The sequence below is a fragment of the Centroberyx affinis genome, unplaced genomic scaffold (genome assembly GCF_046629955.1).
Source record: "Centroberyx affinis isolate AG114_WGS23_722 - 3 ecotype Tasmania unplaced genomic scaffold, CSIRO-AGI_Caff_v1 ptg000886l_1, whole genome shotgun sequence".
Lineage (NCBI taxonomy): Eukaryota > Metazoa > Chordata > Actinopteri > Beryciformes > Berycidae > Centroberyx > Centroberyx affinis.
The window spans coordinates 127,405-143,405 of NW_027279475.1; the positions used below are offsets into that span (position 1 = coordinate 127,405).

Below are 16,001 nucleotides of genomic sequence, written 5' to 3' on the forward strand. Positions count from 1 at the left end.
AAGAAAAAACAAACAAACAAAATCTAATTTATGCCATTGTTTTGGGAAAGTTACATACGATACTCATAGATTATGTAATGGAGGAAAAACAGTTACATTTTCCCACTAGGTCATTGTGACATTTTGTCAAGCTTAAGACTTTGCAGCAAAACATGCTGTTTTGGAAAAAGCTACATAAAAAAGAAGGGTCAGTGTGACTCTGCACTATGATTCAAAGCAGCAGGACAATACAGTAGGTACAACCACAAACCCACTGCTGGCAGTAGGTGGGTTGATCTATAGACTCAGATTCTCTTTCAGCTTAATGGTTGGTGAGGTGGAGCCAGACACTGACCCCAGATCAAAAGAGAATATAACTTGTTTACAATATAATACTTTAATATCATAGCATGCATTGGCATTTAACTTGGTTCAGTGACTCAGGTGGTGTACTGATTAGAACATTTTCTGTTACATAAACTGAACAGTCCTCAAGTCAGGTGGGCTGTAATTAATCAGATGATCCCATTACACATTTCATGGCATGCAAAACCAGATTGAAGAATGATTCATGAGGACCATGTCATCTGTGGCCCAATGAAAACTGACATGCTAAGCAATGTCTGTAAAAGATGAAAGGAGATGGAGAAAAAGAAAAAGACAAAACATTTACTTTTTGGGAGTAACTAAAATTCTTGGTGTGCTTTCACTCACAAGTCAATGCACAGAAATTCTGAAAACTGCTAGAGAAAGCAAGTGCAGAAAACAATAATTGCCCAGGTGTTTTGCTATAGACACATTAAATATACTAAAGTTACCTCTGACATTAGCTGTGTTGACACATTCTAATTCTAGCAAAGTGGTTTACTGTTGGTGATGCAAATAAGTAGCCCCAGTGATTTGTGTCATGCTTTCATTTAGTCCAAATTAAGTGCTCTTGGGTTTAATGCTCTGTGAATTTATTAATAAGACACTCATTGAGAGAAGTGAGGAGGGGGAATGATGAATAAGGAGATAGAAAGCAGCTCAAATTGTCTATAGAAGGTAGTGTCAATGATTACCGCAATTTATCTGACAATTGCTCATGGGAAAGTCCAACTTGGCAAATTGTTTTTACTATATATGGACTTTTACTTTGAAATCAAACATGTAATCATGGGTATCACTTTACAATGCCCCCTTTACAGAGTATTAACCTGTGTATTAATCTATGGAAAACTATTGAACTCTTAAGAACACAATAATTATCTGCAAGTACATGATGAAAATCTCCCTAGTACATTATGCTTACATGAGTGTAACAAAATACTGTAATTCAAGTACAAAGTGGACAAAACATAATATATTAAAATCTTACAAAATACTTTCAAAAAAGTTCCAGCACTTGACATAGATGTTGCTGAGTGATATGGCGATATTTTTCAATGTTTTCAATGCTTTTACTGAAATTGTTATGATATCTCTCATTCATCTCAGATATGATACTGTCACACTGCACATGATAATATTTGATGTGGTCCCAGTGTTTCCATGCCATTTTCCTTCATGAGGTGTTCTGGTATGTTCACATTGTAATAAAATGTTGCGCAGTAGCCTATGGTTCAAAATTATTCATGGCTACAGCAACCTTTTGTACAGTAAAGTGCTTGTTTTGGTACACTCCATTTGTATAATTTGTACTTACATTGCATTGTTAAAAATGTTTAAGTATATTATGCATGCGGGAGATTTTTGTTTAGTACTAACACAGTATTATTGTGGAATTACAAAATTTCACCATAGGATAATACACTGGAATAGGGCCACTGTAATGTGTTACCTATTTAGGCTTAAAAATGTGCACTAAAGGTATTACAAGTGCCAACCGTCCATCTATGAATACATCATGAAACAATTTTTTAGCCTTGTATCAATATGTTGTTTGAACCCTGATGAGAGAAAGTATTAGCCAGTGTACAGCTTTCTCCAATTTTATGAACTCTAAAATAAGATCCCAACTGACCAAATACAGAAACTCCTCTACAGCCCTTTTGTCAGTGTCTGTTTGCCCTCCATCCTGCTTTGAGAGACACAGAGACAGCAGCCAGTCGATGTCAGTGGCCTTTTTCACACTGCGCCAATGCCTACCCAGGCAACTCCCGGCCCACTCCGTGCCCTGAGCCAGGCCAGCATGAGATCCGGAATGGCTAGAATGGGCCAAGGCACAAAAGGACCAGCTGCTTGCAGAGCATTGGCCTTAGACGGAGGGAAGAGGGGGTTATTCAATGCACTGGATAAATGTGATCCATCTTTTTATAGCATGGTTATGCCAAATGAAAAAGTCAATGGTGGAAATGGGAACGCGTAGAAATAAATTTCGAAAAAAGAAGTTTGTAAAAGAATGTATGTATCATCTACATGGATGTGTAATCATTTGAGATTTACTCAGACGGCTGCAATCAGCTGATGAGTCACGGATGTCATCCTTGGTTTGGATCCATCTTCTCTCAATAACATTATTTGCATAAACAAAAGCCTGTCTACTCACATTTCATTTGCTGTCAACTCAACCCTTCATGTGACATGTTTCATTCAAATTAATTCCCAAACCTTCACAACATGGCAATATCTAACACCTAATGTCCTAAACTGAAGTCTGTCGTATTATGTGATGTGAAAGTGTAAAACCGGCCTGACATCGCGAGCCGCGCTCATACTCTGCATTAGCTCCCATGCTGCTCAACTTCAGCTTAAAGCGGTGGCAGAAAGGTGGGCGAGTGCACAAGCAGGAGCGTGCACATACAGTACATCAGCGAGACTCATAAATATCCCATTCTGCAAGGGATTTTATGTATATGCATTCTTAAAAGAGCTTATTGAAAGAGTTGGTGTGCAGTAAATGCATTAAATATAGCTGCATAAGGGGAGCTGGGATGATGAGAGCTGTGTAAATTGCAAAAAATGCCATAACCATGTGGAAGAATGAAGCAAGGCCATTTTCTTTCGGTGCTTTATCGCTGATCCCCCATGTACACTGAGGTCCATGCTTTAATCAAATGCAAATACTTATGGAGCCAAACTGTAACTCCTTGACCAAACTTGCACCATGTTACTGACAGTAATCTAAAATAATTATGAAACTGCAGAAGAAGACAGACTTTATTATCTATCGTACTTTTCAACAGACTCCAAGAATGCTGAAATTAATTCAAGATACAGTACTACTACATACGGTATAAAGTGTGGGTTAGCACATGTCTGTCTCGTGCTTTTCCTTTGCTGAGAGAGTGTCCTTCCTTCAGTATTTCATACAATACACCTGATTGCCTGAAACAAGACACTAAAGAGAATATGACAGGTTTGTTTTTCGTTTGTTAAACTCACAAGACGTGTTTTTTTACCTTCCATTCTTTTATCTTCTTTTGAGCAATCTAACTTGAATAGAGTCCAAATTGGATGCAAAGTTGAAAGACCTTCTATCTACATGCTTTGAGTGATGACCAATGAAAATTTTAGCTTAATTTGATATGGGGGGCTGGGGGGCGAGCATCTTTCAATTTGCTCTAGCGTTTGGCACTGAGCCAGATCAACATCTGAGGGATATTGGTCTCGACAAACCCCTGCTTGTTTCTTGAAGAAATATACACACCTAATTTATGCCTCCTCAAAAATATTGACATCCCAACAACTGATCCTGAAGCAATCAAAAGCAATCAAAAGCCCCATGCATGACCGCAGCTAAACCAAAGAAATGTTCTGAGTCAAATTTCAAAAAGTCTTAAGGATTCTGCAGTTTTTTCATACAGTTGTTCATCACCCTCCACCACAATAAAAACCGTTTCAGTGAGAGCCGCTGTCCCCCGAGACAGTCTTATTGGGAGGTCTCTCATTCCCAAAAGGCTTTGCCACAGATGCTCTTTCTGTCTAAATTAGAAAATGATTATCGCAAAAAGAAAGGTCAAACAGCCTGTCAGGGAAAGCCTTTTTTTTTTTTTTTTTAAGTTGAATGTCAGAGGCAAAGTAAAGAGAAGTGCTTGGGATTTCAAAACATATTTTCAAAGCGAAAACACACAAATTAAGTTTCCATGAATAAGGCAGGTGAGATGTTTGTTTTGAAAATGGACCATAGTCAAAGGTGAATAACTAACAATTATGAGAATCCTTTAGAGAAAGAACATGTAGGTGATGTTTTCAAATTTCACTATCTGAAGACTTTGTTAGAATATGATGCACACTCCTAAATTTTCACATGAGAAGTTGTGGAATTTGGGTTGACAACTGTAAATAACACAAAAAAAATCATCACAGACTTTCATCTTCATCTGTCTGTGGTCTAACCCTAACCCCAACAGAAAAAAGCCGCACATCATGAGAAGCATTTCCTCAGTTGTTGACATTGTTGTGAGGTCCCATTTCAGCTTTTATAGAGTGGCTTTAAAAACTCTGGGCTGGCAGTATTGACGTCTAAACCACTCTAGCAGTCTTGCTCTCTCACTCTCACACACATACACACACATACACACACAAACACTCACATACACACTACATTTCCCCTTCCTGGTAAAGTACAGGATGTGCGGATGGAGAACTAAGCAGTTTTTTTTTCCCTCTGCTGTTGCCAGGAATGCTTTATGGGCCATGTTAATATTGGAGCTGCCTGCTGGAAAGATTGCTTGATTCAATCAACCAAGTCGCTGCCTTGTAAAGTCATTACACTTTGTGCAATGTCATGTGTTCTGGAGGCTCTGGACAGTCCTGTGTTCTCTCCTAGCATTAGGGAAGTGGCCTAGCAAAGCACGTGCGCCTGGCACTTCAGCATCTATAAATAGCCATCACGAACCAACATAAACACTTTTAAAAATCAATTAGAGATGCATTTTCCGTAACCAAAATACAGCATGCTGTCACTGGCAACTTATGCCGTGGGCAGACTTGAAAATAAAGACTTAATTCACTTTCCCCGCTGGATTTGCTTCCGCTGAAACCCCGGGGGTATGAGATTGCAAAAGACATGGGGAGCGAAGATGAAGAGATTGTGGGATGGAGAGGGAGGGGTAAGCTGATATCAGGGCGGGATATCAGAGGAAGAAGAAAAAATACAGTGACCTCCCCGATATCATCTCCTCTGGCGTCACACTTTCCTAAACCACGCCACTTTTCTGAGAGGGACAGAAGTGCTAGAGGGAAAACTTGAAATATTGAAGAGAGAGAGAGAGAGAGAGACGGCAGAGAACAGAGAGACACCTGAGTGTAAATAAAGAGAGTAAAAAGAGAGGAGTTCTAGAGATAGAGATATAAGGGATTATAAGTGTTTGAGTCAAGAAGAGACAGAGGAAGAATGATTCAAAGAGGGGAGGGAAAAAAAAAACGGGCTGGTGTGAGTACTTTTTGCTCTAACAGTAAAGCAGCCAGCGTGGGCTGAAATAAGCAGAGATCTTACCTGCTCAGCTGTCACAGAGGTCGTGGTTGGTGGGACGGAGAAGTGAGGAGAGTCAAAGGGTCCTGGGGCGGTCCGGGTGGTGGGGGGGCTCGGTCCGGCTCGAAGCAGGGCTGGAGGGTGGTCCAGGAGGGGGGAGGAAGGACGGAGTGACAGGGAGCAGGGAGACGGGGAGGCTAAAGGGGGGAGAAGAAACGCTGCTTGCCTCTCCCTCCCTTTCTCTCTCTCTCTTTATCTTTTCCCCCTCCAACACACACACACAGACACACGCGCTCGGAGGCAGACACCAAAACCCAGAGTCACTCAGATAATAGGCAGAGAAAGAGTCTTTACATTTACATGCTCTGCCACAGGGGGAGGATGGGTAGAGCTCCCCTCCCACTCTCCTCCAGGCAGCCAATGGGAGGAGGCAGAGATGTGTCCAGGCAGCCAATGAGACTGGAGGCAGCCGGTGCCTTGCCCCAGCCAATAAGTGCAATAGCTCATATCCAATTGGAATAATTACAGTATGGAAGGAGTCATGAAAAGCTTCCCTTTTGAAGGACAGACCAACCAGTGCACTCAGCCAATAAGTGTGATTTAGGGCCACAACAGACATTAGAGTGATTAGATTCTGGGCCACTTAACCCAGCACAATATCCCTGCATGCTCCTCTGCAGACCTGGCAAAACAGAAAGAAAGCTTTTAGTCAGCTCAGCTAGAGTTGGAGAATTAGCGATGTATGCTCCAACAAGGTATGCATGCTCTCTCTCTCTCTTTCTCTCTCTCACACACACAGAGGCGGTATGCACATGCATGATGACACATGCAGGCATGTGTTCACTTTCACAGGCTTTCACACACCTACATAATCAATTCCCCTCTGCCACATAATTTACACTCAGCATAGTCCCACAGTAGTTATCAACAATACTGAGCGTAGAATAACGTTAGCTGAACAAAGTGTGAAATTTTTCATCAGACTTTGACCCTCATATGCTCAGTAAGAAGCATGCTTCACTTCCAGAAGTCTTGTTTTATTCCCCTCCTCAATCGATCGCTCTGGCAAGAGCCCAGCTTGATAAATGATCAATGGCAAACTGTCAGGTTGAGGAATGAAAAGTGCGTCACGATTCCCCTCTTCATTCTGCATAGTGGAGTGAACAAAATACCAGGTATAACGCCACATCAGAAAACAAGAGAAAAGAAGCAGTACTTTTTGCTTGTTCTTTTTGTCAGCAAACAGAGCTCGGTGACTTGCTGAAAGGTAGATTTTCGTAGGGCTAGAGAGAATTCTCCAGGGCGGCCAGCTGGGGATTTAGCAACGCTGTGAAACTGGAGGTTCCTCCATGATGTTCACAAGCTTTTACACCAACTTGACTACACTCAAAAAAGAAAGGCTTCCCGAGGAACCTTTTAGGATTCAAAGTGGTTACTATTGTGAAAAAACCCTAAATTTAAAAAATTTATTCTAAAATATATAGTATTCTCCCCCTTATCCCCCCCTTATCAAAATGACGCAATTTTAGCCTGAAAGTGTGACTTTATGTTTCATCATGGTAAGGGTACTGAATAAAAGTTTTAAAGTGATAGTCCGAAAGATTCTTGTTTCTCCTGATTTTGACGACACCGCTGGTGATAAGCAATAATTTCTCAACGTAGACTACAGCTGCTTATATTTCTTCTACCCTCTTCTATTTATTTCAAATAAACCACTGTTGTTACTTCTGTAAACATAAAATGCATCACTACCTGTGCAGCACAACAAATGTAAACGCTTTCATGAACTGGCTATAGGGTTGAGTCACTATTGCATGGTATCAATCAGTGATACAAAGCAGCAAAACTTACTTTTTTTTATGAAAAAGTTGCAGATTATTATATTTCTTTTTGGATTCAGATGACAGAGATTCAGTAAATGCAAGTGCTCCCCACAACTCTTCTCTCCAGTCTTTCATAACAGTAAGTTAAACAATAAGGAAAAATAAATGCGTTATGAAAAAAGGATAAAAGAAAACAATATTCACCTACACGCTCCGCACACTTATCAATAACAATGTTAAGAGTTTAGAGGATATTTTCTCCATCAGGGTCAAACTGTTGTATGTCTAGGGCCAACAGATCTTATTATTACTCCGCTTTGAAGAATGGCACGCAGGAGTCCTGAAAATCAATGGGGCTGTCAATACCTGAGTGCATAATAACATGGTCGGATATGCACAGCACAAGTGTGGTATCAAACTGTCAGTTTACCGGCGAGTTAAGCCCAGAAGTTTGTCTTCCTCTGAAATCAATATCACCAGATAGGAGATGCATGGGAAAAAAATATCCCGTTTTCTAAGTTTTGAAAATGGTCCATAGCAGAGTCTCTTGCCTGTATAATGCCGTCTAAAATTGGACATATTTCTGTGACTCCCAATCAGACAAAAATAATTTCATGGCTATTTATTTTGTTGACTTGCGACAAATGTCCTGATTTTTTCCCCCTCTTTCCTGTTTCACGCGTTTACTGTAAATGACAGTGTTGTCTTTGGAATCTGTGACCCCTTCTCTCCCTGTTATTGCTATTCGTTGCTCTAGGTGCCATATGATCGGCTTTGTCCAGAGACTTTGTGCTCGGTATCAGCAGCATTCACAGGATAAGTTACAAACATTGTGTTGTTAAGATGTAGCATAGTTTTATAGAATGGGACTGATCCGAGCCCCCTCTGCGTGTGAGTGAGAGAGGAAGAGACATAAAAAATTCATAAGAAGATGGAGGGAGATGTCACATCGAATATGTAGCCAGCTGCAGTGATGGCCATGGGTAGTGAGCTGTGTAAGCTATGCAAGGTAGCTGCGAACTAGTAGACCCGACCTGGGTGAATTATAAAGCACAGCGTCGGGGAGGTATCACCGTCTCACAATAAGTCAATCAACCAATGTCGTGTTTTTCAGACTTTACCGCAATGTGTTCGGTGTTTCCTAATGTTGTCTGTTGGATTGAAACAGAGTACACTACTTCTACCTATTCACCCTGAACTCAAATCCGGTGTCATCTTCTTTATCTGTCCTACCCAAAAATATTGCATAGTGTAATGCATAGTAAATATTGCCTTTAGGTGTTCATCATTGATACACTGCTGGCAAATGTGATGGCAAACAACAGCTTTATTTCTGAGGACTTGGGAGGTTTTGATTCAGAGTTTCGGCGAGAATACTGTTAGGCTACAGTAAGTGACATTTCCATTCATGGCTCTATTGGAAAGCTGGTCAAACTGGGCTACTGTAGCAGCAAAGGCTTTATTTTATTTAACAAACAAATATTTTGCACTTTTGAAAATCCTACAGGTCTTCACATTTCTATATTATACCTTACACAAGCTGTCTACAATACAGCCCATATCCAAATTATAACCTGGCCAGCAGACATGCGTAAAACATTTAGGGCACAGATGGCATTGAAGGGGTAATTTAATTGTATCAATTATATAAAAGACAATCAGTAATAGAAAATGAATTGAAAGGATTGTAAGTAGGTCAGCATTTTGAGACATGATCTGTACAATACAAGTGCAATCTGCAATCTGTACAATACAAGATACTTTGGATGGTGTTTTTCCAATACGTTTTACAAAAAGTGGCCCAACAATAAACTCCATTTTGATATTTCCTGACTGTAAAGGTGAGAAAAAGGCATCTGTGCTTCAATTGTGGGTCAATGTAAAAGAGTGCAGGTGTGATTGAGTGGTCAAAGCTTATCTGCACGATGCCAGGAATATCCACTCTAGATAACATCCTCCTCATCAAATATTTAAAAGGAGGAGAAGAAAAAAATAAAGACTTAAATGCCAGCAGATTCACGAGGGGATTTAAAGACTAGGAGATTGTTACTCATTATCTATCTAAATGTCAGTGAAATGTGAAAGCCTTGCAGTAGGCCTACAGTAGCTCAGACACAACACAAATGTTGTTTTAGGCCTACTTGTTACCCTTTAATTTGATGGGAGAACATGTCGGTCTAGTTAGACAGAGAATGGATTAAGAAATGCTCTTTAACAAGATTTACTAACGATTTACAGAAATTAATCTTTTCGTACTACAAATTTTTCATATTATTTTGGGGTTTACATGCACTGAGATTGGTATTATACAAAAGTAAGCCAGCCTTGATGCAGCGTATTTTACAGGGGCATAAAACTAAGGGAAGAGGCTCTGTAACTAGCCTGAGAGTGCATTATTGTTAGATTTGGGTTAATGTGACGGTGAGTCACCACCAACGACGTATAAACATAGTCCAGAGATCTGACAAGCACGGCTTTTCGCTTCCGCCCCAAACGTAATTAAGTCCCCCAATATCTGGTTGTCGCCTTCTTGTATCATTACCGTCGCTGGATCATTTCGATGTACTTAGTTATTACTTAGCCGCCCCTAAATATAGCCTTCCCCAGGCAGCCGTGGTGATAGCACTTCACAGCAAAGCCAGCTGTGGGTTATTACAAGCCACCCACCCCCCACTCGCTCAGTCCCCCACTCAGTCAAGGAGACTTATATGGATAATACACCACTCAGCAAGTTATGTGTTTTTTTTTTCTTTTTTGAAAGATTTACTCAACCAAGGACCTTGAGGAATTGGAAACAGGCTGTGATGCTAGTTATTTTTCTTTCAACCAGGGACAGTGCTACGACACTGAGCCCCCCCAGTCAATTAATATAAGCCTTATAGCTGTAGTATGGCTGCTCAGCGGGTTGAGATGCTTAAGTTGAGAGGCAGACGTGGATTTGATGGAATTGAGTGGGAAGCGACTGTATTTACCCATTATTTTTAGGGAATGTGTTTGCTTTTTTTATTTTGGGGTTGGGTGCATGGACGACTTTGGGCCTCTGTCCTCCTTGAGATGCTGCAACCAGCCAAGCCAGCCAAACTCATGACATGCGAGTAAGGATGTTGCCTTCAAATATTTAATACCTACTTGTGCATGAGTTTATTAGCACAGAGTGAAACTGGAAAAAACAGACTTCATTAAAACTTTTATGATGATGTTCATTATGCACAGGCAAGTATCCAAGTGCAGCCATGGACAGCCTTGTAAAGAAGACTAGAAACAGATGACCGGTTTGTAGTGTGCAAATCCAGAAAACGAGTGTACACTAACAAAAATGCCATGTCTCAAAAGAACACTAGTTAGTTACATGCTTGCTGGCTGTAAGCATCTTGGCAAATAATGGAACAAGTGTAAAGCGTTTTTCTATGACAGTCATGGATATGGACAACACCTTTAATCTTTTAGCAACACCACTTATTGAGACGACAAAGGGTTTGGAGTAGAAAGATGTGACAAGTCATTGCTTTACGTGGTTGGATAACATTAATGACTACTGAATGGCAAGATCAATAGATTGGGCATAGAGAGCAAGGAAACACATTGATCATCTCATTTATTATATTGCAGGTGAAATGTAATGATAACTGTTAATAGCTTTAATGAAAAGTAGATGGTGTGGCTGTGTGATAAAATCTTCAAGTATCTTAATAACTGTTAGGTGAGAAGATGTGATGATGATGTAGGCTAACAAGTTTGAGTTGTAGTTTTGAGTGTTTTTGTTATATAGGCTATTCAGTTTAGATTTCTGTGCCATGTTCGTAATATTTTACTTTAAGTGTGTAACTAACTTTTAAAGGCTTTAAGGTTCTTTAAGGCTTTAATGATAATAATGTGTTATTTTGATGTGTCAAACATTTGTCTAAGTAATGAGTTATTTATTGTATGCATGGATTGTAATTGGCAGTCTAGTTTATTTCATGATGCTGTGTTTGATGAGGTAGGCCTACAGTACATTTTGTGCACTGGCAAGGTTGTGGTGAGTATTTATTTTAATGTTTTAGTGATTTAAAAACACTGTTTATTTTGCCGACCACTAGATGGCCTAATTGCATGAGTGGATGTCCATCATCCATCACATAATTTGTTTATATAGGAGTCAACTAGTATCTTCATTGCTGGTTTTAAGTTGTTGTGTTGAAGTTCGCCAATATACAAGATTAGGATTAGTGTTGTGGAGTAGCAGGTTATGATATAGTTGTAAGTGTTACTGAAGCTTAGGCATGGCAATTTAAATTACCTAAGAGGGTTAAATTTTTCAATAAACCACATTGTTTAATGTGTTGAGTGATAGTTTGATTACGTAATTAGTAGGGACTGTGTCTATTGGTATTTTATGCCATTTTTCATGCTATATTGTGTCTTAGGAGTGATTTTACATGAGGGTCATTGCCTGGCCTATAAAGGTTACTACCACAGACATTTAATTAAAAAAAAACAAAAAAAAACAATTTGCAGCTTAGCAAAGACCTAATAAAAGTCCTACTCTCTCTTAGCGACTTCAGCAGATCTAGAGGGATCTAGATGTAGATGGTCGCCCTGCTGGAGACAGCCAAGATAGGGAACATTAACTGTGAATCAACACAGGAAACAGTTTACATTAGACTTTCTCAAAATCAGACCTGCTCATGCATTTTGCATAACAGCTTCACATTGAAATGCATTGGTACGAGTTGTTACACTAAAATACACCAAAATAAACCTGTTGTTTTCCCTTTAACTTAACTGATAAAAAGGCATGAAGCTAGGACATGCTGTAGTATGTCATTAATGCAACTTTACTTCATGTGACAAAGCCAAATGCCCAACAACACTGATTAATACTCTTGCTATAGCTAACCCAAGCTGTTCACTCATTATAGGTTAGCTTGCGTCCTTGTTAGTGTGTCACAAATATCTAACATTAGCTGTAAATACACATAAATACATGTGGTTTGATTGGAGTGTGAAAACGATAGGCTAGATCCCTAAACTAATGTACAGCAATGCTTATTTATGCCTGCAGGCACCCACCCGTAGTCAGAGTAGAAATGAGAGTAGTGGATAATATTGGACTCTGGTAACAGACAGTGAAGAGACCGCGGACCTCCAGAAAATAGGACCAACAAAGGACAAGCGACACCTTGGAGGGGCATTGCAAGCAACACCTTGCTTAGGAGAGCCAAGTCTGCCACTTACAGTAGGAGGCCGAGCTGCAGAATCGAAGTGCAACTGCCACCTGAACTCAGCAAGTAAAACTGCAATCATACTGTATGTGTGTGTTGTGTCAAAATGACATCATGATGTTGTTCCATTGACTGTACATCTGCCTATTTATTCGATTATTTAACTTTTACTGTCGGTTTACGTTGAGCTAAATGGTTGAATATCTATTTCAGGTACATGCACACAGTCAGAATGGTGTTGTCAGTGATCAATAAATAGGTCATATGCACTATATTTACCTCTGCCAAGGAGGTTATGTTTTCGGTGCCCTTTGTTTGTTTGTCTGTTTGTTTGTCTGTTAGCAGGATTCCGGAAAAACTACTGTCCCGATTTTCATGAAACCTCGTGGAAGGGTGTAGCATGGGCCAAGGAAGAACCCATTAAATTTTGGAGCGGATCCGGATCCGACTCACAAACAAGCAATAGGCTAATAGCACGAACCTTGGCGGAGGTCTGCACTCTCCGAGTGCCCTTCTAGTTACTATACTGTGTGTGTTGGTATTTTTGAATACAGAATACATACATGAGCTTTCAGCTGGTGCTGTCGTTACTCCAAAACTTCCTCCAAGGCTGGAAGGTTGATAACAGATTTCAGTTTGCAGTAACGGCAATGCCCTCCTCCTCTATGGTGGAACAAAAGGATGGCATCAGATTAGATTATTTTCTGGTTTAGCTGAAGCCTGATATATGATACAGTGTGTTGTTTTACTTCCTGCTTCCTATTTATGAGGAAGTCAACCAAAAAAATCCACACAGTTGAACAGAACAGCAGCACAGAAGGTAAAATTGCAAAGGTCATACAACAATTGCCTAGAGGGCAGAACAGAAAAATTTTAATGAACCTCCCTCAAGCAAACAATTATTTTCTATGACCCTCCTTGACAAGACTGAAAAAAATTAATTACCTTCCACTAGACAAAAGACTAATATTGAGCAATACAGGCTACTTAAAGATTTCTACATGAATGATTACAGTGTATGAACTCCATCAGTAGAGTAGATCATACATAAGGTCTTTGAAAAATATAACTGTCCTTTATTATATGAGATTTCAGCAGAGCATTTCTGCATCTTTCAATGTTTCATGGAAATATTGCCAAAATTGAGGCCAATTGTCAACTATTATTAGGGGTTATTTACACAAAAACACTAATACATGTTTTTATTATTTCTGGTGTTAGTTGCCTCTAGTGAAATACATCTATCCTGGTCATAATCTCATGATTTCTGAGGAAATTAGATGTGTATTACAGGGAATCTGGGTCATTCTCCCCCCTACTGGTTGAAATCTGCACCAAATCTGTACCAAGTGTTGCCAAGTTCTTCTACTAGCCTACCTGTCCTGAGCTGTTAAACATCAGCTCTGCTATAAATTTAAATCACAGTGGACAACCGCCTTGTATCAAAGGTATGAGACTCAAAGGCTCAAAGGTATGAGACTGTGTCAACCAGGAGCCTGTATCATACATATACTCCTCTTTCTTCTTATCCAAACTGTGCTGAAGTTGTGGAAAGACTCAAACTTAGGGGTAGCATGATATTTTAATGGAACCTCCCAAACATAACTGTTTTTGAAATACTCTCTTGTAGATCTCAAGCTCAAACCTGATGTTTGGATCGTACTGGTTGGATGACAGGATCTAGGAAGAGTAACCATTAGGAAACATCATACTGGATCAAAAGGCTTTTGTGTCTTGCTTTTTGCCATTTTCTGTCACATCAGAAGTGTGCTAATGCAAGAGGGCGTGATCTCTGTTACACGTGGTGTATCTAACACAGAATGAAGATGAGATACTTAAAAAGCTGAAAATGTGCATTACTCTCTCCTGGTCTTGATGTGTTAATGATTGTGCTGATGTTGGAAGACTGATGTTGGAAGACTTCATAAAGAAGCAACTGGAAAACTCAGGAAAACTAATATTCTAAGATGCAGAGAAAGCAATTCAAAAAGACAGAGAGGATTCTGCAAGCTGTAAAGGAGTCATTCCTTTTCTGCATTAAATTACAATTGTTTTTCATAGTTCAATTTCAGTGGAATTCCCCCTCTTTCAGGATTTTTCCTTGTGATTAGGCTACTGCGAGCAAAAACACTTGCTTTTGTGGAAGCTTTTCTGAAAAATAAATAAAAATCCAGATCCAAGAATGGCATGCTTGATGACAATTGTGGTCTGATAAGTTTAAGAAATAATAATTTTGCCATTTTTATGTGGTAAAAATGCAACATCTTGATCAAAAATGCAAGCCTATGCAATATTTGCTGGGATATTTGCTTATGGACAATAGCAATAGGCCTACTACATTTTAGCCTTGCTAGCAGTTACTGCTGCTCTCTGTTTCCTTTCCTTTTTAGAAAGGTGAATCCCAGCACAACCAGTTCACCTTTAAACTGACTTGATATTCAATGTTTATCTAACTCTATTTGTGCTAACTAAGACAGTCATATTGAGGTAGAACAGGGTAAACATGCAGCTACTAGCCTAATTCTTTTCAGAGTACAGTAACAAGTACAGATTTTGTACAGTCTCGCGTATTTGATGCAATAGACCTAATTAATTATAAATTAATTTGAATGTGATCTCAGCGCTCTGGCTTCCTAGTTGCCAGCTGCCTTAATCTCTTCTATGGAGAACACAGTACCTTTAGGCTACCTGGCTTGCTAGTTGTTAGCAACTGAACCGTTAGCAATCATAGCTAATAGCATATATACATGGAGCAATGTTGATACACAGAGTTTGTATAAAAGACTTCATTATGTTACCTTGAGTCGGGTGTATTGAGGAACCATATTCTTCTCCTGCATGACGTCATTACCTCGTTTTTCTCGTTGGATATACTCACTATGTGACATAACGGCTAGCTTGACAGCATTATATGCAGTAACATCTCCGTTGGCCTCAATTTAGGGATGTAAAGTTAGTACAGAGTCCTGTCCACTATAAACACCTCAAGGTAAGAAACACACGACGTTTTTTTTTTTATGTGGTTGGCTTTTTCTTTTAAACTACTTAATTAGGCCAACTTAGAATAATTCAAAATAATCTTCTTAATCAAAGTAATATCTTGAAACACCTCCCAACTTTAAGGCAGAGATTTAAGGGGATTTCATAAGCCATTGGCAATGAATGGTGACCTAATTTAGTTCTCTTTTTAAATCTACTATACTTGTGGGCCTATTAGTCACTGTATTCTCATGTCTTTAATTTCATTTCCAAAAAGTAAATCTTGAGGGAAACTTCAGGTGGGTTGTATACAAATATGCATGAATTTACTGGTGAGCACCAATGTAAAGAAAAATTACCAAAAAACACCACCATCTATCTCCCACCAGCAGTTTAATTAACTCAAAATAAAGAAATGTTGCTGGCTAGTATATCGAGTGCTTAAGATTTTTTGAATATACTGATGACTCGGAGAGAGATTGTATCGTATTATAAAATCACCCAATTAACCTACATAGGTTGCTAAAGGAGCAGGGTCTGAACTACATGACAACAAATTAAGTCTATTCCACCGTTGGATGGTGATCATGAATGTATTGTTCAACTGAATTGACTTAATTC

At 39.4% G+C, this 16,001-nt stretch overlaps 1 protein-coding gene across 1 annotated transcript in view; it reads right to left on the reverse strand.

Annotated features, from left to right (window-relative positions):
- The window catches only part of LOC139645609 (poly(rC)-binding protein 3), a 74,537-nt gene extending 68,909 nt beyond the window's left edge, over positions 1 to 5,628 (reverse strand). The window contains exon 1 of the mRNA XM_071521379.1: positions 5,399 to 5,628. The gene's annotated coding sequence lies outside the window, so the exon portion shown is untranslated. The remainder of the gene's footprint in view (positions 1 to 5,398) is intronic.
- Positions 5,629 to 16,001: the final 10,373 nt, after the last annotated feature.